The sequence below is a fragment of the Acomys russatus genome, chromosome 27 (genome assembly GCF_903995435.1).
Source record: "Acomys russatus chromosome 27, mAcoRus1.1, whole genome shotgun sequence".
NCBI lineage: Eukaryota > Metazoa > Chordata > Mammalia > Rodentia > Muridae > Acomys > Acomys russatus.
This window is the reverse complement of record NC_067163.1, coordinates 14,675,616-14,701,643: the sequence shown is the minus strand read 5'-3', so window position 1 is coordinate 14,701,643 and position 26,028 is coordinate 14,675,616. Positions and strand designations below refer to the sequence as shown.

At 47.0% G+C, this 26,028-nt stretch overlaps 1 protein-coding gene across 2 annotated transcripts in view; it reads right to left on the bottom strand.

Annotated features, from left to right (window-relative positions):
* The window catches only part of Zmat4 (zinc finger matrin-type 4), a 518,094-nt gene that overhangs the window by 344,933 nt on the left and 147,133 nt on the right, over positions 1-26,028 (bottom strand). The window lies entirely within an intron of this gene.

Here is a 26,028-nt window from a genome sequence, read left to right as displayed (position 1 = left end):
ACAAACACTGAAAGAGTCTGCCCACCTCACTGGAGGGAGGAAAGGAGACCAGCTGGCATGCCAAGACCCGCCTCCAGGTGGCATGCCGAGACCACCTCCAGGTGGCATGCCGAGACCCCCTCCAGGTGGCATGCCGAGACACCCTCCAGGTGTCATGCCGAGACCCCCTCCAGGTGGTATGCCGAGACCCCCCTCCAGGTGGCATGCCGAGACCCCCTCCAGGTGGCATGCCGAGACCCCCTCCAGGTGGCATGCCAAGACCCCCTCCAGGTGGCATGCCGAGACCCCCTCCAGGTGTGCCCCTCTTACTTCTCCAGTGCAAAGGCTAGTAGCCTCATCTCTGACACACAGGTGTCAGACTGTCCAAATCCACACGTCCCTGAATGCGAGTGGGCATGGGCAGAGTCATCAGTACTCAAAATAATGAGCCTGATGGGCCACGTTTGCAAGGTTGTTTGGAGCCCTCGACAACACAAAGCTATTGCCACGATTCTGGAATTGGGAAAAGCATATTGTGCACGATCTTACCTGCATTTTGTCAGCACGTCGGTTTTTCTCTCCAGGAAAACAGCAATTCCTGCCTCCTCTGTGACCTCAGAATCTCATCACCCCAGCTTCTCTTCCATGACACCAAAGGCCTCCATCTTGACTTACCTCAGTCTGCTTAACAGCTTGAAAACTGGCCTAGGGTTTACTTGTGAAACTGCAAAGTCAGTGATGCCCAAGCCTACCTCTAAGAGCTTGCCTTCCTTTGCTTTGCTCTGCCTGCCTAAAACAGTCTTCCCGTTGCATCCTCTGCTACCCAGAGAAGCCACATTCTCCTGTGGAAAGCTCTTCCAAGTCCTTCTGGGTGACTGGACCCAACTCTACATATCACTGGTTTTGCACCAAATCTTTGCCATTAACTAAGTATTAGAGGCAGAACCCGGGAGTTAGGCACTGTGGGTTCCCCGGCACAGGAAGTGGCACTAAGAAGGCCACAATCTAAAGAGCCTCTTTCTTTGGTGCCACAGACAATGGCAGATTCATCATTAACCAAGACACTCACCACAAAACCCCACCAGGAATATTTTTACCTAAGTTACCCTTGTTCCAACCTAAGTATGGTTTTGGCTCAATCCTTCCCAACAAAATGGCATTCCAACCTCTGAAATCCATTGTCCTATGGAAAGCCAGACAAAACCTCCCTCACCCTGACTCTGATTCTTCCCAGAACTCAAAAGGAAGGTTCAGATTTTAACAGTACACACATTCTGTTGGCATTCTAATTAACACCAATTAATCATCTTCATTAGGTGTGATAATGACTGTGAGAGAAAAGATTAGAAAAAAAGGTTGCGCCCTCAAAATGTGCCATGCCCATATCAGGTGTGAAGGTAACTTGTGGTATTAGCTCATCTGAGAGCAACTCCTCATCCCATCCGCTTTACCGGCGAGCTGTCACTCAAGCTCTACATGGTGTCAAAAAAGGCAACTGTTCCGGCTGGGGAAGCAGCTAGACACAGAAACCTGATCTAAACATCAGGATGAAATCAGTGCATGCCCCTCCCCTAACAGTGAGACTTTCAAACCAGCACAGCAGAGAGAGAAAGAGAGAGAGAGAGAGAGAGAGAGAGAGAGAGAGAGAGAGAGAGAGAGAGAGAGAGAGAGAGAGAGAGAGAGAGAGAGAGCGCCACAGTGTTTCCAATTTGGAAAGAAGGCAAGGAAGTTGAACAGGGAGGGGTGGCCCTGCTCCTAGCTGTGTCCTGTTCGGACTCCATCAGCCAAATGCCCCCCTCCACCTCATTCTTCCCAACTCTGGGTTGTTAAATCCATCCCTCCGCAAGTCCAGTCCCTCCCAATTCCTTGTCACATGTGTCACACACGTCTCCATGTCACAATCACTCACTCAAAATATAACTCACTGTGTACAGAAGCAGGAATCTTTTTCCACCTCTGCCCTCTGGTCCCTGGTCTCTTGCCTCCACCCTCCACCACCTCAACAGAACATCAGCGAAACTCTTCTAAGAGTTTCTAAGAGGACAAAGCTTCCCGCGTCACTCTTCCACCCCAAACCCCACCCCAGCTTCTTATGGAAATGGCCTCTAAGAGCCCATGATTGTCCTCGCTGGTCTCTGCCTTTACTTCCCCCTTCCCACCACCACCACCCACCCCCGCTGGCTCCTTCCTGCTCTCAAACATTTTTGTGGACACATCCACCTCAAGGCCTGTCATGCACACCATCTTCTTCAGAGTGCCAATTGTGAGACAACCTTAAGTTCCTTTTCCCATTGCTGTGATAAAACACTCTTACCCAAAGCAACTTAAGTAGGTTTACTCAGAATTTCGTGGTAGGGAAAGCGCAGTAACAAGAACTTAGGAGACATTATATTATCTCCACAGTCAAAAGAAAGAGAAATTGATGTATACTCAACATCCTCTCTTCACTGTATGTATATGGCTGGTTTTTGTTGCATGTATGTCTGTGCATGGTATGAGTGCTTGATACCCACAAAGACCAGAAGAGGGCGTCTTAGATCCACCTAGAAAGGAAGTTACAGACCATTGTGAGCCACCATATGGGTACTGGGAATCGAATCTAGGTCCCCCGGAAGGGCATCCAGTATGCTTTACCACTGGGCCATTTCTCTAGCCTTTGTTGTCTCCAGGCTTGATACAGTTTAGAATCCCCTCCTGGAGAAAGATGCCACCCACAGTAGGAAGGTCTTCTGCCTTGATTAATGTAACCAAGATTCCACCCCTCCCAGACATGCCTACAGACGAACATACTATAGACAAACGTTTGCTGATACTCACTCCCCAGGTGACTCTAGATTGTATCAAATTGGGAATGAAAATTAACCATCACAACCCTGTTTAAATCGGCAACCCCCTGCTGCTCCATTATCTCTGCATCCCCAAAGCCATTCTCCAGATCTCTGTTCTCCTTTGTTATGGCAATTACCATCTGACATTTCTTTCTACAATTTACTTATGTGCTATTTTTTATTAATTATCTGGATTTTTTTTTCCAGCTAAGATGTAAGTTCAAACGTCTTAGAATTGTCCGTTGCTTATCCAGAACACCAGGGACAATGCCTGGGACACTGTAAGGTGGAAGGTGCCTAACTAATCTTATATTAGTAAGTCCTAAGAACAGTTAAGAGTTCATGCAACTGACTATGGCATCTGCTAGAAGCAGGAACATATGAGGTAAGGATGATGGGAAAGCTGCATGGCGTATTCAGTGTGTCGTGTGAACTAAGCCTTGAAGGGTGGATGGTACAGGAACCTGCAGAGTTAAGGGAGGGTATTCAGGGGGAGGACACCAGGGTCTCCTAGTTACAGAAGTGCTGTAGAGAATAGTAGGACAGATCTGTGAGGGAAAAGGTGGGCTGGCTGCAAGCAAGGAGGTAGCAGAGAAGTAGAGCGCACATGTCACCTCAGGTCACAGCCTGAAGGACAAGGAAAAGGGTTCTTCTGCCTGCAGTTGCCAGAGATGATGGGATGAGCTACAGGCCTTGGGGCATGTTTAGACACTTCCAGTCTATAAAAATGTAAATTGGGACGGTTCTGTAAGATATGGTCAACCTTCACATGCAGTTAGCCAAGAGGGCTTAGCTATCCCCCATGCTCCAGGCTACTGAAGGGCTTGCTTACTTACCTCTTACACCTGAAACACTAATACTGCCCAGTTCAATTCTTCCTCTGTACTTGGACATCCTCTCCCACTATCTCCGGCCCCTGGCCTCAATGACCCTCCCGCTCTCAGGCCACAGCTTCTGCCTCCTCATTAAAATGACGTGTGTGAAGTCATTGAGCACCCTGGGCCCCCTGGTGGCTTCTGCTCAGTTTGAACATCAGGAAGTGTCCTGTTCTCAATGCTTTTTCCTGAACAGAGTCAAAAAGAACCCAACACAACCTCCCATATAATGACACCAGTCCCTTTCCATAGCTGAGGCACCAGCCCTGGGTACTATGGAAGGTCAATTAGCGGCTCTCCTAAAGATGGTGGGCAGGTGGGCATGCAGTGAGTCCTGAAGAGAGGGCTTTGCGTTGTTTCTATTTTCTAACAAATGTCCCTGCAGGAGAATGCAATCAGCGTTCATCTTCGCTGATTCCCCCCTGGAAGGCTGACGCTGACTCTCTCAGGGTAGGCAGCTGACTCACCACATCTCTTTCTCCTGCTTCCCCTCACTCTCCTCCCAGGCTCACGGTACAAAAGGCCACTTGGACCATGGAATAAATTCCCATGCACCCTTCCCGGGCAGCTGAGCAGGACAAGCTTAAGCATAGCTTACTGATGACTCTCAAATATGTGATTTTGGTTACTGGAACTGGTTTTGTTGTTGTTGTTTTGTTTTGTTTTGTTTTATTTTGTTTTGGTTTGGTTTTTTTGTTTTTGTTGTTGTTGTTTGTTTGTTTGTTTGTTTCTTTAGTGGTTTTCCCTGTCAGTGGCCCAAGGTGTTCTCTTGTAGCTCTTGGGCCTGAGTGGCTTACAAGGTCAGCTGTGACTTCTCTTGGTTAAATAAACCAGAGAAAGTAGTGATGGGTATGTTTATGGGTTCATAAGAAGAAGAAACCTGGCTCCCTTGCTCTCCTTTTGCTATTAGAGACCCCTGCCGTACTAGGAGGCTTGCTTCAGAATGTCAGGCGGTGGGGAGAAGCCCCATGAAGATGCAGTGTGTCACCCTAGCTTTCATAGGCAGCATGTGTTCATGCCTCTTAGCCAGCCCATTCCCTAATAAAACCTAAAGAAATACAAGGGTATGCAGTGATAAAGGTGGACTCTTACCTGTGGCCTTGGCCTTCGGTTGTTCTCTCCCTGGGGCCTCAAGGTTTCTTCTGAGAAAATCCAAGTGACCCTTCATGTCCCCAAGTCCCTGAGCAGACCTGCCCTCCTCTAGTCTACACAACAGTGTTGGCTCAATTTGAATGTATCCCCGAGTCCAAGCCTGCCCCCGACTAGCTTCACTGGGAGGGAGGAAGACCAAGAAGTGTGCAAGATCATTCAGGACAAAGAACATGATAAAAGAAGAAGAAAACAGTTGATGAGCTGGTGTCTGAAAAGAGTAAGCACAACTTGGCATATCAGTCGTAGTGCTTAATTTTAATTGTCAATGTGACACAGTCTAGAGCAGGGTTCTCAACCTGTGGGTTGTGACCCCACCAGGAGCAAATCAGATAGCCTGCACACCAAATATTTACATTACAATTCAGAACCATGACAAAATTACAATTAGGAAGAAGCAAAAAATAATAATTTTGTGGTTGGGGGTCACCACAACATGAGGTGTTAAAGGGTTGCAGCATTCAGAAGGTTGAGACCCACTGCTGTCAAGTGACCTGGGGTGTGAGCCTCACTGTAGGTCTAGATCAGGTTGGCCTGAGGCACTGTTGGGAAGACCCAGCCTGAAACTGAGCAGCACCATTCCCCAATTGGGCAACCCGGACTGTGAAAGAGCAGAGAAAGCCAGCTGAGCGTTAAAGATGCACACAATTATTTCCCTCTGCTCTTTGCCAATATGATTAATTGCTTCAAGTTCCTGCCACTTTGATTTCCTGGAAATAACAGAGTGTGGCCAGTAAACCCTTTCTCCTCTAAGTTGCTTTTTGGTCACAGTATTTTATCACAGCAATGGAACTAAAACTAGGACATCAGTGTTTGCTGCCAACCAAGTAAAGAGAAGTACCTGAGTGCAGGTATGATGTGTGTGTGTGTGTGTGTGTGTGTGTGTCTATATGTATCTGTGTGTGTGTCTGTGTGTGTTGTGCCTGTGTCTGTGTGTCCATGTGTGTATGTGCTATGCCTGCATCTGTTTGTCCATGTGTGTATGTGTTGTGTCTATGTCTGTGTGTCCATGTGTGTGTGTGTGTTTGTGTGTATATGTATCTGTGTGTGTGTGTCCATGTGTGTGTGTGTTATGCCTGTGCCTGTGTATCCACATGTGTATGTGTTGTGCCTGTGTCTGTGTGTTCACGTGTGTGTGTATTGTGCCTCCACCTGTGTGTGAACATGCAGGCACACACGCTTTGTGGGCCATGTGTAAAGGAGGGTGATGCTCCAGGCAGCTGAGCCCAGGCTATGAGTCACAGGGCAGCTGAAGCCTCTCTTCTGTAGGCACGATAAATGCTGCCCATGGTTCTGGGATAAGCCTGAGCAACGGAGGAGGCCACTGACCACTCTCCTGGCATCCATCATATCAGGACAGGAGCTCCCTCAAGACTTGCTTCACATGAGTCCTCTGTTCACACCGAGTGGGGAAAGCTGTGGATCAGAGCGAAGCTAGGCTGCAGGGGGAAAGATGGGAAGTTTCTGGAAGAGTTTCTGGAGTCAGAAGAAGCCACTAGACCAAGGGGAAAAACTAATATGCTTTGTGGATGGAAAAACACAACTCTCACATCAAAGGGGATAAGACTTAGCTTATTGTGGAGGTAAATATGGCCCAGAAACACAGGCTTGGATTACCCAAAATTCCATGCTCCAACATGGTCATAGTTTTATGAAGTTTTTATAATGATGGATAAAATCTTATATCAAGTCACTTTCGATGACCTTGGTGGACATACCAGGTTAAAGCAAAGCAGGTAGTCTTCCACTACTAGCCTCAGAGGCTGATGCTAATACTTCTACCTTTTGGGGGTCAGTGTAGTTAACACACTCCAAAATGGTTTACCTATCAGCCACAGGAGGTTGGCCAGACATGGATAGGGACAAGAAATGGCTATTAAGGACCTGAGGCAGCCATCATACACCATAATTAGGCTCCAGATCTGCATCATTCCCACCCCTCCACACCATTGAAGCTCTTGAGCGAAATCAGCCTTGTGGAAGGTTCAGTGGGAGGTATGGTTCTTCCCAGGAACCTTTGTTCCCAGCTCCCATCTGATCATTGCAAAAAGAGGCAGTTGACTATGGTTAGGAGCAACTAGTTTGGCAGAATTAAAAACTGCAACGTGATGTGAATCACTGAAACTTATCCCTTGCTGAAGAGAGGAAAGCCATGTAACACATCTATCTGGCAATCAGGGACCTGTCATTTGAGGAATGTTCTGCCTGGAAGTGTGAGTATTACCTGAAAGGTCACGTCAGACTTGGGGTAGGTCTCTCTGGGAAGCAGCATGCTGCATTTCTGTGACAATGCCCTTCTGCAGAGGGAAGTCAGGGCAGAGGTGTCAAGTTAAGATTAGGAAGATACTAGGGTGACCTACAATCCAGTGTGACTGGCTCCTTAAAAATGGGGGAAGTTTGCACATGCAGAAACGTCCAGAAAAGATAACCTAAAGAGATGTGGAGGGGTACAAGCAGGGAGAAAGATGGCTCTGGGGTTAAGAGCTCAACCTTGCTGCTCTTCCGGAGGACTCAAGTTCTGTTTCCAGCAACCATGGAGGGCGGCTCACAACTGACTAGAACTCCAATTTCAGGGAATCTAATGCCCCCTTCTGGCTTCTGCTGGTGTGCACACACTTGTGTACACACACACACACACACACACACACACACACACACACACACAAACACACATTGTGTGTATGTGTGTTTATATGTGTGCACATGTGTATGTATATATACATATATATTTATGTGTTGTGTATGTATATAGTATGCGTGTGTATGTGCACAGTACTATATATGCATATATATAGTACACAAGAAGGCGAGTTCTTATATTTATGGTTGTGAGCCTAGCCTTTAACAGCTGAGCCATCTCTCCAGCCCAAGAAGGCGAGTTCTTGCTGTTGAAAAAGCTGGTTGGTGATGTTGTGTTGTTACTAACCACAGAACCCCAGGAACTCCGGCAAGGTGACAGTACCCTCGGGAAGCCTGGCATAAGTAGTGGCTGATCATTTCACCCTCTCACTAGACACATCTAGTGAGGATAGGAACTAATTAAATTTAGCACTGTGCCTGGACATAGTAGATTCCTAGGATTTTTTTCCCCTGTTATCATTAAAAGCTCTTTAGCTGCTTTTGTTCCTAATTCCTAAAACAGAAAGAAACAAAAGCACAGATGGGGTTGAGCACATTCAAGATTTTTGCTTATCATTTAGATATTTAACTATAAAGTTGCATGTATGCGTGTGTGTGTGTGTGTGTGTGTGTGTGTGTGTACACACATGCATGTGTGTATGTGTTTGCCCATGTGTGTATGCACACAGTCTGTGTGTGCATGTGTGTATGTGTTTTTTCATGTGTGCATGTGCAGTGTGTGTGTATATGTTTTATCTGTGTGTGAGTGTGCAGTGTGCATGTGTGTATGGGTTTGTCCATGTGTACATGCACAGTGTGTGTGTGTGTGTGTGTGTGTGTGTGTGTGTATGGTGGGGAGAGTGTTTTCTGCTGAGGGGGGTGGTGAGATAACAATCAGCATCGTGCCAGCGTTATCGCTGATGTTAGTGCTATTTATAGACTTGGCCATGGTCATGGCAGAGACTTAAAAGAAGCCAAACATCTGGGCGCATTCCAAAGCAGAGGAAGAGCCAGAGTCACAGCACATCCCTAAAGAGCGCGGCATCTCTGTAAAAAGCTGCAATTTGCTTTCACTAAATTCAATCCCAGCCCAGAGCTCTCAGGGACCTCATTCTGCATCTACTGCAAAGACAAAGTCATACGCTACGCATTGTCTTTCCAAGCCCTGGAGTGGGTGACTGAAAGGCTGACGGATGGCCTCTCTTCGCTCTTCTGCATGAAGAGCCTCCGTTCAGCCTGTACACAGTCGCTATCAATGGAGAAAGTGGGTTTCCTTGAACAGGAACCAACGTCAGGGCCTCACGTGGCTCCCCAGCTTATGTTGTAAGAATGAATTTAAGTAAAATACTTAAATTTAGAACCCTTGAGACCGAGGAGAAAATAATCTGGATTCTTACGATATTTTGCAGAACTAAACTAAGTCTGCTCTACGTTCAGCAAAACCAACATATTTTTAAAGTCCCTATTTTAAATAGGCTTCACATATGCATGCATACAATATACATGCATATATAACAGGACTAAGCTGTTCAATTTATATATGGGAATAAACTCTACCTCACAGCCTCCGCTGTATTCAAGGAGAGATGCCTGTCACACAGCACGTGCACTTCCTCAGGAAAAAAAAAAAAAACACTGGATGTGTAGGACTCTGTTGTATAGCGGGTCCCGTTGGTACTCTTAACCTGGTACGGAATTTACAAACGGCATTCCTGTGCCGCCTCCACGCAGGCAGGCACAGGTGTGCCAGGTGAAGCACATCTGTGGTACAACTCTAGCTGGGGAGGACTGTTTGTTTCCTGGGAGACGCCAGCTCTGGTCCATTGTCTTTGCCTGAGTGCTTCCCTGCATCTCCCTGCATCTCCAGCCCCCATGGTCTATTAGCATTGTGTAGGCAGGGCTGCTTTTTTGCTTTGGTAAAACCTCTTCCTCCTCGCTGCCTGCCGGTGACAGCCTGAAGGAAAGGGAGCGGCAGTTTCCAATCTAACGTGGCTTTAGCAACGACTAACATGCTAACACTGTGGACCTAGCACATCGGGAAGTAAACGGATTCCCGGGCAGGGGACAACTGGGAAGCAGCTGTCCACTGTAGTCTCTACTCAGCGCTCATCCCAAATGTTTGTTTCTGTTCCCAAAACATTATTTCTTCCCCACAGGTCAGGGAGGAGTTAAGAGGTATGCCCACCCAAGGCCAGGTTTGCAAGGAATCAATGCCAGGACTGATCCACAAACAAGGCCACTGGATCTCATTCTTTTTCTTTCACTGCATTATAATTAATCAATAAGGGAGGGTTCACCACACAAGATCTGGAAACTACAAGAAAGAAGCAAACAAAAGTCTCCCATAATCTCAGGACCTAGGCTAAGCTCTGTTCACGCTGCTGTCTGAGCAACATCCATGCCACCTCAGAGGCCATCTCACCACAGCTTCGTGAACATTAGCTCATGGCATTAATGTGATATATACATATATATATATATATGAATGTATATGTATACACACACACACAGACACACACATAACTGGCTAGTTGCCTTCTTCCATAGTGTGTTCTAGTTTCATTCTGTTACTGTGATAAAACTCTCTGGACAAAAGCAACTTGGGGAGAAAAGCGTTTGGTCAGTTTATACTGGCAGGTCACAAACCACTACACAGCAAAGTCAAGGCAGGAACTCAGGGTCAGAAGCTAAAGGAGAAAACACAGGAGATCACGGCTTATAGCTCACTTCTATATAGTCCATGGGTACCTGGCAGAGGGTCAGTGATGCACACCCACAGCGGGCTGTCACCCACAGTGAGCTGGGTCCACCTGTCAGTTAACAACGAAAACACTCTTTCACAGACTTGCCCACAGTCCTGTCTGATCTTAGCAGTTCCTCAACTGAGGCTTCTTATCAGAGACAACTGTAGGCTGTGTCGTGTCCATAGTTAGGACTCTCCAGGACAGGGACCTTGGATGGTTTTCCAGGATATCATGGAGGACTTCAAAGAGTGATATCACACACTCACACCTTCCCCACTTTGCTGATTTCCTTGGGGCAGAAGTTGACAGGTACCAAAGTCTTCAAAACCCACACATTGCAGAAAACTGCCCCTGCTGTGGTTCTGAGACACCAAGTAATGTCTTTCTTAATCTCCAGTGACTTTAGAGCTTGCAAACTTTCATCCTGTTTCCTTAATTAGCATCTTATTATTGTTACTACTGGAGTTATTACTGATAATAGTACATGACTTGAAGTACACTCCCTCTCCACCACACTGCACCCCCTGTGAGGTGCCCCCACCACCACATCCCTACTCCACAGATGAATGGCTGCCAATAGACTGACTTGACCATTGATTCAACGGTCTTCAGAGTCAGCCCCCAAGCCCGATCTATCCCACAGTCAGACTGAGGTGGCCACTCATGCAGCCAAACACTATCCTAGGTGGTTTCAGAGCTTCCTCCCAACTTTGCTTCGTCTAGTTTTCCATGTAGAAAAATGATCCTCTTGGATGCTTTGATGCCACGCTGTAAGGAGATCTGTACATCTCGTGACTCTCCCCAAACCATCACACACCTCCCCACAACCATTATGCAGCAGTGTCTTCTCTACACATGGAAAGAATTTTAAACAGCCTTGGCTAGCCCCTCCTGCAATGACAGCCTCCATGGGAAAATGCCATCTCAGTTAAATCCTGAGGAGCAATTCTATGAGGCCCAGAAATGCAAGCTACTTTGAAAACACAGCTCGTGGAAGGAGCTATTCTACAAGGGCATCTATGCCTTCCAGAAAGAGGTTACAGTGAGAACTTGTGTATTCTCTTTACATGGAGTTGGGAGCAACATATACTGGGACGCTTTGTGGCAATTTGATGTTGAGTGCATCACCATCCAGCCACTGTCAATCATTTCTGCTTCTCGGAGGCCCGGGGAGACATTCCATAGCCACCCAAAAGGAGGACACATCTCAAACGTCACGCCTTTGGTAGAGCCACACACAGCCGGGTGCATGTCACTGCTCCTAAGCCACACACATGTTCGTCACTGTGTGCTGTAGAGGAGGTCCACGGTGATGTACAGTATCCTAAGGCAAGCCTCCCAAGCACTGTGCATCTCATAGTCAATCAACCATCCATTTTATGCAGCTCAACTTAGGGAGATGGACAGAATTTTCCAAGAAATCATTTGATTGGTATGAGAAATCTATGCTCCTGCTGCACCAAGCATTGCAGGGATTTTGGTCACCTTTACTTTCTCTCAGCATTGTGGTCCTTGCAGCTGAAAGGCTCCCGGGTTCTCATTTTAAAGGTGCTGTGCTATTTGGCAATGCTACTCTGGCCCCCTATGATGTCCTTAAAAAAAAAACCAACCAGCAATAGTTGAGAAGATGTGCCTGAGCTTTGAATAGGAAAAACAGGCATTCTGGCCTTTTCCACTCACCCCTCAAGGCTCTGAATAACAAAAATATGTTGTGACCCCAGCCCCCTACTCTGCCCCATCCATAGAACTATCCATTACCCTTCAAGAGCTTGCCATAGGCCCTTAGTACTTAAGGCTAAAAACTTCACATCTGACACTCCAGTCAATGTGTTACACCAAACCCCTAAGACCCAAACCAGGTGCTTGAAAGCTGATAAAATTAGGTTTGGGGGCTTGCGAGAGGGCTTGGAAGTTAAGCACGTGTTGTTCTTCAGACATCCCATGCACATAGTGCACATGCATGCATGCATACAGGCCAAGCAGTCAAAAATTAAATAAATCTAAAGGAAATTTTTAACTGGGCTTGGGAAAAGCCATATGGATTCTTGAGTCGGGTATGTGGATTTATTTAGGGTTAAAATGAGGTCTCCGAGCTTTGTTATCTTGAGCTTTTTAGGCCATCCCACTTTTCAAACCCTTCCTTCCCCAAACCCCACTTTCTCTCGAAAGTGTCTCCTATGATCTCTGAGGAGAGCTGTTGGAAACTCTAGGCAGGTGACTTCATTTCTTTAAATGCATTTATACAAAAGCCACCGCAGTGGGCAGCCCTGAGCCTACAGGATTTAACAAGAGTCCCTGAGCACGTTGATCACAGACTTAGTAATTCTGTCATAACTCTTACAAGGCATCTTCTGTAGTGAAAAGTTCAAGTGATAGTGTATACACATGCACACACACACACACACACACACACACACACACACACACAGACTCAGACACACACGTATACACTTGCACACACACACATGTATGTGCACACATATGCACGCATACATGCACATCTTCTAATTTCGTTTTAGAGAGTTGGAACAACCCTCTATCACTGTCTGAAGCCCTCTCCCACTGCACTGGGGGCCTCTGTCTCCCTGGTCACGCACAGAGCCTTTACCTCTTCCTCTAAGTCTTCATCCTGCTTCCTGCAAATTTGAGAAACTGAAGCGAACAAAGCGTACCTACCCCCCACACTCACCTTCCACACCCACAGACAACTTTTTCCACCCTCTGCTCAGTGTAAGAAGAGGCCTGCTCTCCCCACCACTCCTCCACTCCAGGATCTGACCTCAGGTCCTTATGTCACTTTCATGTGCTTACAGAGCACCTCTTAGGTTTCCATTTTGGAAGCAGACATGGTGACTTTGACCTCCATACAGTCCTGCTGTTACAATTTCATCTCTTTGCACCCATGGAGGACAACACTCTACCACAGAGGTGTTTGTTTCCCTTGAACCCACTCCACCCAAAGTACTTTGTCAGCCCAGCAGCAGGCAGCCAGCAGCTTAGCTCTCAGCTCTGCTCTTGAGCAACAATGCCTGGCCCAGAGTGGCTACACTTCTTTCTTAGAAAGCCCTCTCCATTGAGTTGCTAAGGCAGCGCCCTCTTCTTCCCTCCCCCACCCCCTTTCCCACTGCTACTTCCTTTCCTTTCCTTCCTGTTTCCAGGATAATTCTCAGTGTCCTACACGCAAGGTCAGAGAATTCTGACCTATGGGTCAGACGAACTTGCAATGAAGTTCTGTGGTGACACAGCCCAGCTGATTCATTTGTAGCCGTCCGTGGCGGTTGCTTTGTGCTGCAAGAGTCAAGTTAAACAGTTGCAGGGAAGACAATACGGCCTGCAAAGCCTAAAGTATTTACTGTCTGGCGCTTTAGGAAGTTTGCCAGCTACTCTTCCAGATCTATAAATACTGCCATTCTCAAAACTCTGTCTTATCCGCCTCTGTAGCCACGCTCTCCTGGGTGAGCTAATCTGGCCCCATGACCTTAAATGCCATTGATGACCCCAAAAGTCCTTCTCCAGTCTAAATCTCTTCTCTGGACTCCAGACTCACTCATCATCCTCACTTCCCATCCTCACCCGCTGCCTCAACAAGGAACACACACACACACACACACACACACACACACACACACACACACACACTGCTTTCTGTCCTACCAACTCTCATCCTCACTTCCTGCCCCACCCCCACCGTCCTCCATAGCCATCCTCGCTTCCTACTCCGCAGTCTGCTCAATTTTTACTTCCTGTCCCTCCAGTCTTCTTCACTCCCCACCCCAGAGCCCCTTCTCCATTTGTTCCTTATAGAGACCTTTCCACTTCATCCAAAACCCTTTTACACCTCCCTGGACGTTCTCTCCCAAACCCAAAGTTCATCTCCTCGGCACATCCCGCCTGCTCCCTCTTCAAGTTATAAGTAGAACTTGACCACTGCCGATAACAAGTTCCCACCGTTACTATTTAGGACCCTGCTCTCCTGGCTGGCCTCTGCCCACTCACAGCCCGCTAAGCATACTGCAGGATGACAGCCAATGATGCTTTGATATCATCGGCCAGACACACCACGCTACTCACACCTCTACAGAGTTTGAGATGGCTGCATCTGGCCTTTAGCCTTACAGCTACTGCTGACATCCCAATATCTTTAACTTTGGGGCCTTCCCTGGCATGGAATGCCAGTCTCCCAGTACCCATATAGACCAGCTCCCCTGTTTCAGGCCTCTGAAGAGTACAACTATAGGAAAAGCTGTTTGGGGCACATCCTTCCCCAAGGCACTCCCTACTCCCCTGGCTGGCTTTATCTTTCTCCGTGCAGATACCAGCCCTCCATCATATTTACTTCTGGTCCAGCCAGCCATCTCCCCGCCTAGAATCTGATCTCAAAAAGGCTAGAGCCTAGAACAGTGTCATCACTGCTAAGAGAATCCTGTCCGTTCTCAGTATTCGGATCACGGAACAAGCGGAGACCTAAAGGTCCAAGGCTTTTGTTTCATACCAAGAAAAGCAGAAGGATATGGGAAAGAAACAAACTATTTGCAGCACGGAAAAATCAAAAAGCTGAGCTGTGTCCTCGGGCTCACATGTCCAAGCCAGCTACCTTCCTTGGTGACCTGCCCCAGGGAATGTACTGAGTCAAACCATGCTCCGGTGACAATGACTGTGCAGCCAGAGTCCTTCTGTAGAGGCTCCTGGAAATCAACGTGGCCATGAGGGAAAGGGGCATCTATGGGGCAAACAGAGAAAGACAAAACCAGCTCTTTCCCATCCCATATATCCAGACACTTGGAATCTCTGGCCAAAGGGCAGGAGGAGGAGCTACCTGGGATAGCACAGAGAGGGAGCACAGGCTGGGCACCCATCTTGCACTTATGGTGCTCCCTTGGTAAATTTCAGCTACAGTCCAAGCCTGTTTCCTCACCTATAAAATAAGGTGCTCTCATGAAATGTTTACAAATATAAGCCAAAGGGCCATCCTAGACTGATTTTCTTTACCCTGTGTAGTTTGTAAGTTTGCAACTTGCACCTTTAAAAGAGTCGCCCTGAGGACTTTCCTCTGGCTGAGATGCCCACTTGCATCTAAACACGCTTCCGGGCTTACTTGCTTACTCCCAACGTGGCCCTGAATTTTAAAGTTTACTTTTACTTATTGGCTAATAAATTTGAAAACCCCAAGCTCCCAACAGAAAGGGAGGGCTCACAGAGTGGCAACAGTCCCAACTCTCCCTTCTCTCTTCCTGGAATCTCACAGGGCAATTTCCTTTCAACAGGGAACAAACTCAAGAACACAGCAGAAGAATACCAAACCAGTTAAGATGCCCAGGCCACTGCTTCGTCTGTGTCTCCCTCCCTGTGTGTCTCTCCTTGCCGCATCATTCTACTCTACCGAAGTCTCTCCCTCCCTTTCCATCTCTCGATCCCACACCGTCCCAGTCTCCTAAACACAAAGACTTTCTAAGAGAACAAATCCTGTCATGGCAAGGTTGCCTGCAGCCTGTCCTAACACCACCTCAATGCATCCCACAGGCCCTTGGCAGAGGCACTCCTTGCCAGCTCTTACTCCAGATACATATCCCTTAGAGAATGCCCCTTCCACCGTCCAAATTAGTCACATCCTTCAAAGCTCAACATTCATGATGGTTTTTTTTTCTTCGTGAGCCTTCTGAGACCACTATTTCCCTCACTGGGAATGGCCTTCCTCGGCTCCTGCGCTCTGCCTCATATTGTAGGACTCAGCTAAAGGTTCCCTGAACCCAAAGCCATATCTTGCATTCTGCTGTTGACTCCCCTAAGTAGCCACGGGGCCCACACACAGGGGATACTGATACACATCCTGCCTTCACCAAGGACATACAGGTCCATGGGAAATTCTTGCTGCTGCTAAGCCAGGTGCAATTTGCTGGCAGAATTCAGCTGCCCTCGCAATTCCATAGCCATCCCCTATCGATCTCTTTGCAAAATGAGGAGTACACCTCGCCCACATCTGAAGCTTCCAAATACAAAATACCATATAAGTTTGGGCTCTTATTAAAATAAATAGAGCAGCAAATTATGTACACACGGCTCTTCAACCAGCCCTGCTTGCCGCAAGCCTGTCCACTTTTTTTTTCCCCCAATTAAGCCTCCGAAAGCCCCAAGGTTATGCCCCTGAGAGCCTCCACTGGCACTGCTGTGAGAAGGTACCCCAGAGCCCTCCTGTGGCCCAACACATATCATGGAGTCAGCCAGCTGTGTCCTCCACCCCAAGCAAGCTGACTTGGCTGCCCAGAGTTTTTGCAATAGAGGAAACACAGTGGGAAGCAACCGCATCCTAGAGACCAAGAGCAAATGAGACTCTCAAGCAGGATACAGGCAGTGGAGTCGCCTCTGGCTCAGCACCCCCAGCCCCTGCTCAAAGTGGAACTGCTGCCAGCACACCAATTTGGTCTTGGGAAAAAAAAAAAAGGGTAGGATGGCCCCACACTGTCCCATGGGAATCTGCCAGCCCTTCTGGAGCATACGGAACTCAGCAAGTCAGCTATCCTGCATAGACCTTGGCGGGTAGCACGGAAGAGCCTTGGGCTACTGCCTACCAATGCCATTCAGTAGTTCCGTTACCTGAATTAAGTCCCGAGCCTCTCTGAGCCTTCACTTCTCCACTTGTGATGCATGGAAACATATTATCCAAGATGCTGAGCCAGGTCTGATCACTGCAAAGGGCAAGGCTTGGGGTTGCAGTGATGAGGTGTGGAAAACGTCACGTGGCCTCGCTGCCCGCAGAGGGACAGAGGACAAGCTCTTACAGATTAAGCGCCTCCTGGAATTCTGGGCAATATTTACTTAGCACCTTCTCAAATGTACTGAGGACGCGTGCCAGGCTTATACAGTAAGCACTGGGCCTATGATGCCGCTACATGTACAGTCACTGCTGGAATGTCCATGGTTGCAGCAACTGATTTAAAAGAGCACAGCTTCTCTACAGAAGGGGAAGCAGTAAGAGTAGAAGAGGCAGAGGGGATGGAGGACACTGAGAAAACAAGGCCTTCCAGACATGACAGGGACACGTGTACATATGAACTCACAGAGACTGTGGCAGCACTCACAGGGCCTGCGCAGATCTACGCTAGATGGGGTCCCAGCACTGAGAGAGGAAGCAGACACATGACCCCATCCCTAAGCCAGAAGCTATCTCCAGTTAACAACTGTGTGCAAATGAAAAATTAGTTTTCTCCAATGGAGTCTCACTGGGGAAACAAACCACGCTTAAGGGCAGGCCCACGCCCAGCAGTTGAAGGCCAGCAGAAAATGAATTTTAGTAGTATTTATAAAGCTTCTTTGTCTCAGAATGCTTTGGCCGGGCATTTTTTAACCCTACCTGTCTTTTGCTTATGTATTATAGCTTCTGATTTTGTGTTTTTATGAAATTTCTCTGTATATGAATGTGCATGTCTGTGCATCTGTATGTATTTCTTGTGTGTGGGTTTGTTTGTTTGTTTTATTTTTTTGGCTCTGTTTTTCCTGTTTCTATGTTTGTTGTTTTAACTCATTCTGTTTTGTTTATTTGTTTGTTGGTTGGTTTTCAGATACCTGATTGCTTTCAAATGATAGAGATAGAGAAAGAAAGGGTGTGAATTTGCATGAGTGGGTGAATATAGGAGGACATGGGGCTGGTAAAGAGACTGATCAGAATATACTGTATGAAAAAAAATCTATCATCAATATGAGAAAAAGAAAGAAACATTGTTTCTGACTTGCAAAAATAACCTTTTCTGTAAGAAATTTAGAAAACTCAAAAAGTAAAAATAAATAAATAAATAAATAAATAAATCTATCCATTTGTAAGTTATGATATTCTGTTCCACTTTAGCTATAATCACACTCTATTTACTTTTCAATCTTTACTTAATAGATGTATTATTAGCACTCTCTGCATCCATATATATTATTCAATGTAGTTTTAATAGCTTCTTTGATTTCCATTTTATAGATGACCCATATTAGATTTAATTAATCCCCTGCACAATGTTTTGTTATCATGAATAATGCTAAAAGAAACGTCCCTGATTAGACCTGCTTTGCCCATCCCTGTTTATTTCCTTGGGGTTAATTCCTCTGAGAAGGCCTGCTTACTGGCTTAAAGGGCATTTTTTGAGACCTGTCTCATATTTTCAAATTATCTTTGCACCAGTAAAGTATATAAATGTCTATTGTCCTCTACAACGCTCCCATTAACACTGGATAGGATATTGACATTTTTCATTTTTGCTCAATACATTAGGTAGCAAACAATACCTTGGTTTTAATTTTGCATATTAACTACAAGGCTTTTTGCACACTCTAGCCACTCAGTCCTTCTCTGTGTTTTGAAGTGTCTGTGCAGAAGTTGTTACCCACTTTCCTATCAGGGGAAAGAGTTTGTTGTTGTTGTTGTTGTTGTTGTTGTTGTTGTTGTTGTTGTTGCTGTTGTTGTTGTTTTCTAATGTTCTGCAGAAAAACAGCTCACACTCTCCTTTGATGGTCCTTTTCCTGAGCTTTGGTCTTTTCTGTTAGAGCATGCATTTGGATGCCTCACTTAGCTCCTCCCCCTGTAACCTGAAACCATTCCCTGGTATGAATTCCTGTTCCAGGTGCATTTATTTTATGTGTATATTATTTTCTGTGTACATTTATTTTATGTGTATATTTTATGTGTATGTCTGTGCAGGGCCCACAGAGGCCAGAAGAGGGCATTGGATCCCCTGGAACTGGTGCTACAGACAGCTGTGAGCTGCAGTGTGGGTTCTGGGATTCAAAGCCAGCTCCTCAGCAGGAGCAGCCAGAGACCTTAACTGCTGAGCCATCTCTCCAGCACCTTAACCTGTTTCCTCTTAGCCTACATCAGAAGTGATGGCCAGTTCTCTTATCTCACGGAGCAAATCTTTATCACACGTCAACTTACCTCATTGAGATTCAAAGGTCCTTTTCCCTTTCCCTGGTCTGGAGTGACTCGCAAAGCCAGTCCTATCAGTAACAGCAGCCTCAGTATTGTGGGGAACTTGTGTCCTGGCAAGCAAGTGGAAGTCAGACTCCGTGGACCATGTGCCCCTCCTTCACCTCTCTATTGGTCCTGGGGATCCAGAGCTGTTGCCCAGCTGTACAAGGCTCCTGCAGGCCTCAGGTAGTCCGCAGGCCTTGCAGAGCAGGCTGTTTTCCCAAGGAGCTCAGCACCACTCAGGCAAAATGCCCTTCCCTCGTCAAGTGCATCTTCCCCAGAGTTCATTTATAAGGCAATGGAGATACCTGCAGAAGTCACCTTCCCCGTGGGAGTTTTCCCAGACCTATGCTGAATATCACCAATGAGCCGTCTTGCCGGCCCTCCCTGTTGTCACCATCTTCCTTCAGGCTCCCATCACTTTTCACCAGTCCCGGACTGCGTCTTCCCTTCTTAACACCCCCATCACCATCACCCCAAACCTCACCTCAGCAACTCAGGCTGTTATTCCTAACTCTAAATGAGTCCATGTCATTTCTTGCCTGAAACAGGACCCTTCCTACCTGGCAAACAACCAGAACCCTACTTCCTATTCTCCCTCCAGAAAAACACCTTATATATTCACAATCACCAGCATCCAAGTGTTCCAGGCATGCTGTGCTATCCCGTGCTTTTGAGCTGTGCAAACATAGTTTACCTCCACCTATCCCCCTCTCACAGACCTGGTGGTAAGTTATTTTTTACCCTAGTCTCAACCATTCGTTTCCTTCCAGAAACTTCCTATGAATCCCACCGCCTAGTAAGGACAGCCATGCTGAGCCTCACCTCCAACACACAGCTCTATTCTACTTAATGCACCTATTTCAACTATAGTCCACAGCAGCCAAAGCGAGGAGGAAAGAGTGACTGCAGGTGAAGGTCACCCTGAAGGACAAAGACAAGATGAATTGCTCTGGGGCTTGCATGTCTACTGGCTTCCTCAAAGTTCTCCCGAAGGTGATGGTTACTCCACTCTTTCTCTGCAAACAGAGCTGCACACGGATTTAGACTCCCTCTTCTGTCTCTGCCAGTGCTCTCTGTTCTTGCAGCCCATCTCACACCCTGGGGCCTGACTAGCCCAGCTTGGTATCCGCAAGGCACTTTCTTTCTTTGCTTCCTTCAAGTCTCCCATCCAAGCCATTGCTTGGCTCAGACATCCTGCCCTGATGCCTGGGTCTGAGGACTTACATCTTGGTGCTCAGCTGTGTCTGACTCAAGCCCCATGAAGCAAAGACCTTCTCCGTTGCTGCTTTGTTGTCAGAAGTGTGATGCTCTTCCCTGGCCCCATAGATGGCCAGACTCTGGGCCCTGGGAAAGCCCCCATGGGCCAGCCCTCTAGCTTCTTATAATGTTCCTCACATGTAGCTGTCTGTCCTGTCTGTTAAAGGTAACAGGTGAGGTGTTTTATTCATGGTAGGACCTATGCCATGGGCCTTTTTATTCCATTGTTTCAGTGAAAAAGTTGAATGGATATCTATAACCTCTAAGCATTGCGAGATTCAAATTCGGTGCCTCTCATCATTTCCCCAGATCTCTTCTTGGTGCCCCCTTCTCTGTCCCCTTCTTTTTTTCCTGGGTTATGGCAGAAATGCTGCCATGTGGCCCAGCCAGCAGCAATACTGCAAAGCCCCCAAGAGATGTGAGACCCATCTCCCTGACTGGAGATGGACCAATAGACTATATAAACCACAGAGAGTATAGCCAAGCACCGTGTAAGCAATGGGTGCTGTGGAAAAGGCACATAGTGTAGGCGATGGGTGCTGTGGAGAGAGTTACAGAGTGCAGGGTAAAATCTATGTGTGAGGAACATTAGACGAAGGTAGACGGCTGGCCCATAGGAGCTTTCCCAAAGCCCAAAGCCCTGTCTGTGGGGTCCGGGAAGAGTTTTACACCTCTGACATTGAGGCAGCAGCTGAGAAGTCTTTGGGGGAAGGGAATAGATAGAGAAAGGAGCACCAAGAAGAGATAAGGGGAAATCATGAGAGACGCTGAATTTGAATGTCACAATGGCTAGAGATCATAGTCTTCACTGCCCGCAAGGGGGAGCAATGAGCTATCAATAAACACTGCTCAGCTGCAGATGTCAATCTTTGCCATCCAGGTAAAGGGATGTTAGAAGCCCCAATAAATCAAATGGCCTATTCTGTTAATTCCTGGGAATTAAAAGGAAATGAGCTACAAAGAAAATAACTCTGATTCTGAAGATGGAGGGGGAGGGGCCTTAACTCTGGTCTCAGTTCTGTCACCGATTCCCCAGATGATGCCACCAAACGCTCTTACCTCACTGGGCTCATTTGCCAGGTCTGCAACAGAAGATTCGAGCTGAGAGAAGATCTCCCAGCTATGGAGAGAACAGTCCCACCCAAGGTGGCAGCAGAGGGAGGGGATCCACCCAAGGCCCTTCGTGGGTGTCTCCCTACATTCCTTACTTGCTCCAGCACTTCAACTTTCAACCCCAAAGCCAAGGGTGTGGTCTGGGAGAAATGATTGTAGGTCCTTCCCCAGGATAGAGATGTGTCCTGAGACTCAAGGAGCCATTTACCAACTCATAGTCCTCCGGCCCCAACTAACAACTCCAGCTTATGCGTTTCTTAAAGATTATTGTGGAGGCTCACAACCTTCCCTTTTAAGAAAATTCTTGCTGATGGAAAATTTTTCCTCATACCTAATCTAAGTCCATCTGCTGCAATTTCTGTCTATTTTCTCTCGTTCAATCCTTGCTGGAGATGGAGAACAGCTGGTCGCCATCCTCCATATAACATCCCCTCCTAAACCAGAATCGGTTATGACGTCACCTCCCTCAGCTTGTTTTTCCTTCGGGCATGCCATCCACTAGGCCTCCTGACCTGTCTTCATAGATCCTAGCTCTGAAAGGCTGACCAGTCACCATGGCAGCATCGGAGGCTGCAGAGCTGGGGCCTCCACTGCGGGAGGTAGACATCCTGGCAAGATCAAATGGGAAGGTCACTGCAGATAGAGACCTAGAAGAACACAGTGCAATCTTTTTACTCCGGAGGAAACTAAAAGCCAAAAAGAGCAAATGGGTATTATGTCCAAGATCAAATCCTAGGGCTCAAGTGTCACACCCAATATTCCTTTTCTTTCTTTCTTTCTTTCTTTCTTTCTTTTTTTTTTCTTTTTTTTTCTTTTTTCTTTTTTTTTTTTTTTCTTTTCTTTCTTTCTTTCTTTCTCTCCCTCTCTCTCTCTCTCTCTCTCTCTCTCTCTCTCTTTCTCTCTTTCTTTCTTTTTTTGGGTGATAGTTAGGGATACGATCTCTATATTGCCTAAGCTTTCCTCAAACCCCAGAACTTCTTTGTCTATAGGCATGTGCCACTATACCCAGCTACAACCCCAAATACTACCGCAACTCCCAAAGTAGTCTCCGCTGCCCAGCAAAAGGCCACGACTTCTCTGTTTGCATCTCTCCAGCTCCATCTTCCTTGTGCTGCTAGCAGATGCCTGAATTACAACTACAAACATCTTTGGTTTCTGTTAAGCACTCAAACACCTGATGCGAGTGTAGTCACTGGTGGTGTCACCGCATCCTACAAATACGGGAGAAAGATTTCAATGCCTCTGCAAGTGACACTGTTAGCTTGGTATAAAGGAGTGCATTTGATCTTTTCCAACTACTGATAGATTAGAGTTAAAAGAGAACAAAGAAATAGGGAGACTGGCAGACAAACTGCACCGTCTGCAAATGTCTCCAAAGTCAGTGCCCAGCTGGATGGTGTTGGAAGCTGCGGAAGGGGTGTGGAGGAGTGGTCGTCAGACTAGTGGAGCAGCGGGGGCCTATACCTGGTGGAAAGCACCTTTGTCCAGAGGCATCTGCCCTGTCTGCCTCACACAAATCAGCGGAACACCACGCACGAACTCTTCTGAGGTCTGAGAAAAAAACTGAACTTTTTAAAACTGAACTGATGAAAAAATGACCTCACAGACCCTGCTGGGCTGTCTCCCATGGCTAACCCAGCATTTCTAGTGAACAGGGTGTCTATGAGCAACTCGAACCTAAGGTGTCCTGAAATGATGAGAAGAGCCAGAGTGGAGGAAGGAAAGAGAAATACACCTACCTATCAAACTGGTTAAGGTACCTGCTTTAGGCGGAATAAGTTCCCCGTTGGGATGAAGGTTGGAGATGTGAGTGGAAAAGTGAGTCAGATGAACTATTTACTCATAATTTTGGCTTTGAAATTTTCCTAGATGAAAGCTGGAGGACACTTGAGCATGGAGAATACATTTCTGAGCTTAGATTTCAGAACAGCTGTCTCCCCCATTTTGAATAAACAGGGGCACATTGTAACACACTTTTGACAACTTTCAGGGATGTTCTAGGCTGCTGCTTCAAACCTCCAGACACCCCCTCCCTGAGGATAGCTGGGAAACCCATACATCCGCAAAGAGAAAGAAGACACCATGACAGCACACACCAAAGCTCCTAACCCAATAAATGTGCTTATTTGATTTCCCCCAAACCACAACATTAAATTTTAAAATAGAAAACAAAAAGACATTTCTCTTATAAGAAATATTTTTTGATATGTTTTCAATCCTATTTCTGGGCACAATTTTCTTTAACAGCAATATCTGCACAAAAGGATGAGATCAAAGCAGGTTGGCAAAGAGATTTCTATTGACACGTTTATTATAGAAAGGGATGGGGGTGGGTACTAAGGTCCATAGGCATAGAGGAAGTCTCTCATTTGTCAGAGAAATAGTGGAATAGTCAAAGGACATAGCCCTCCACATCACAGCAGCCCAGTGACAGGCATCCTGGCTGGCTGGCTGAGGAAAGAAAGAAACACTCGATGGCTACATGGTACCCATCCAGGTTCCTAGCTAAAGCTATCATGTTCAATTCAATGAGATGACAACTGGCAAATTTAAATTTCCTGAGCATCCATCAGTCCCTTCACACACAAGCAAGCACTCAGCTTCACAATGAGTTAATCAGACACATACCAGCGGCTCCATCCTCCAAGCTGTATCGTAGCAAAGGAGCAGGGTCTTGGGCTTTGTGCCCACCTTGTCCAAGGTGAAGCTACAATAAGGGTGGTTTGGGTTTTGTCAATTACTCTCCGGATCCTATACTCTATTTTTTTTTTAAGCTTAACTTGTTATTTTAATGATCTCTGTTCCAAATGAGGAAATACAAGGAAGAGGAATGAGGAGGAGGGAGAAGGAGAAAAAGCAACTGCTCCAGCGTGTCCCACTTGTACTTTTCAAAGCTCCCTCGGCTCCCTCCCCCACCCAGGCCTCTCCTCTGTGCATGAGTCACCACAGGGAGCTGTTTTAAAATGCCTTGCTTTAATGTTCTCTATCATGATAGACATCAACAGACAGATCCCAGATTGGCATAAATTGAAGGGGCACCCTAAGTTCTGTTCCTGGATTTGGGCCCAAGGCACCCCTCAAACTTAAAAGCTTACGTAATTCATTGCTATGCTTATTTTTAAAAAGGGGGGGAAGGGGTGTGTGCATCCAGGTCACTTTCTCAGTTCTAAGTACTGACCCCATGGCCTCTTTGGAGTCACGTGCCTTACATGACAGAGAAAAACAGTCCTTTCAATCTGTTTCCCCCCTCCCTCTCCCCACAACCTGGAAAAGTTCAGCTCCACTTAGGGACCTTGGGTACCAGGACTCGTGCTATGCAGAGCCCAGGGTTTATTCTGCTAACTTCCAGCCAACATGTGTACAAAAAGAGGACTGGCACCAACTGTAGCCACAGGATGCTAGACAGCTCAACCACTGGGAGTAGAACTTCCACAATAACAGCTCCCATACAAAACAGCCGCCTAAAGAACACGAAGAAGAACCTGTTGTGTGTGGCAGTGAAGATAATAGGAACTGAAAGCGAGAATGATTTTGTGGAACAGAAGAATCAAGGCTGTTACACCTCTGAGGCAGGGGGAAAGGTGTCACAGGAATGTTATCCTGCTGGGAACCCCTCCCAGGACACTCTTGTCAGGATTCTTTTATGGCTTCAAGTCTGGGACAGAAACCAAATGGAGGAAATTCACCTGGACCCCTGTATCCCACCCCCCCCCCGAAAAACCCCAGGGACTTGTGACATCATTTGGAGACTGGAAACTTCAGAGGGTGTCGCAGGAATGACACACACCACTGCACGCCTTGTAGTGATGCGTATAAAACCAGGAACTACCTGAGTGCGGAAAGCAAGGCGACCAAGACCAGGTACATCACCTTCACCTCCACTGGGGACACACACCTCCTCAAGGTCCACTTACCTTGCACTTCTCAAGGGCAAAAGCTGACAGAAAGGAGCTATCTCCAGGATCAAAAGTGGGCGTCAGGGCCAGGGCAACCCTTGTAGCCCCCAAACCGTGGAATATTCAAGAACTAGCCATGGCCATGGTGAGTGAGCTTCTCTCTCTCTCTCTCTCTCTCTCTCTCTCTCTCTCTCTCTCTCTCTCTCTCTCTCTCTCTCTCTCTCTCTCTCTCTCTCTGAAGAGCAATTAGCAGAAGCAGTGTGGGCAGGGCACCAGCACCGTCTACCTGAATGACTACATCTGAACATCTGGACAGACTAGCTCCCCGTGGTTTCTTTTCCCATCAGCCTCACGCCCAGAGCTGTTGGGACCTTTCTCTGATAGGGGTGTAAGGCACCCTGAAATAAAGTTCATCTCTATCCCCACTTCTTATCTGGACACACCAAATCAACAAAGTCTTCCAGAGTGTTCAGGAGCAAACCAGTGGAGACAATTTCTTTGTCAACGGCAAGGGGTGTATCTTTCACTAAGTTGGGTGATGTGCAGATTGATGCTCACGGGGTCAAACAGGGCAGGCTCCTACGCCCTACGAAATTTCTCTTTTCACTAACTGAAGACCAA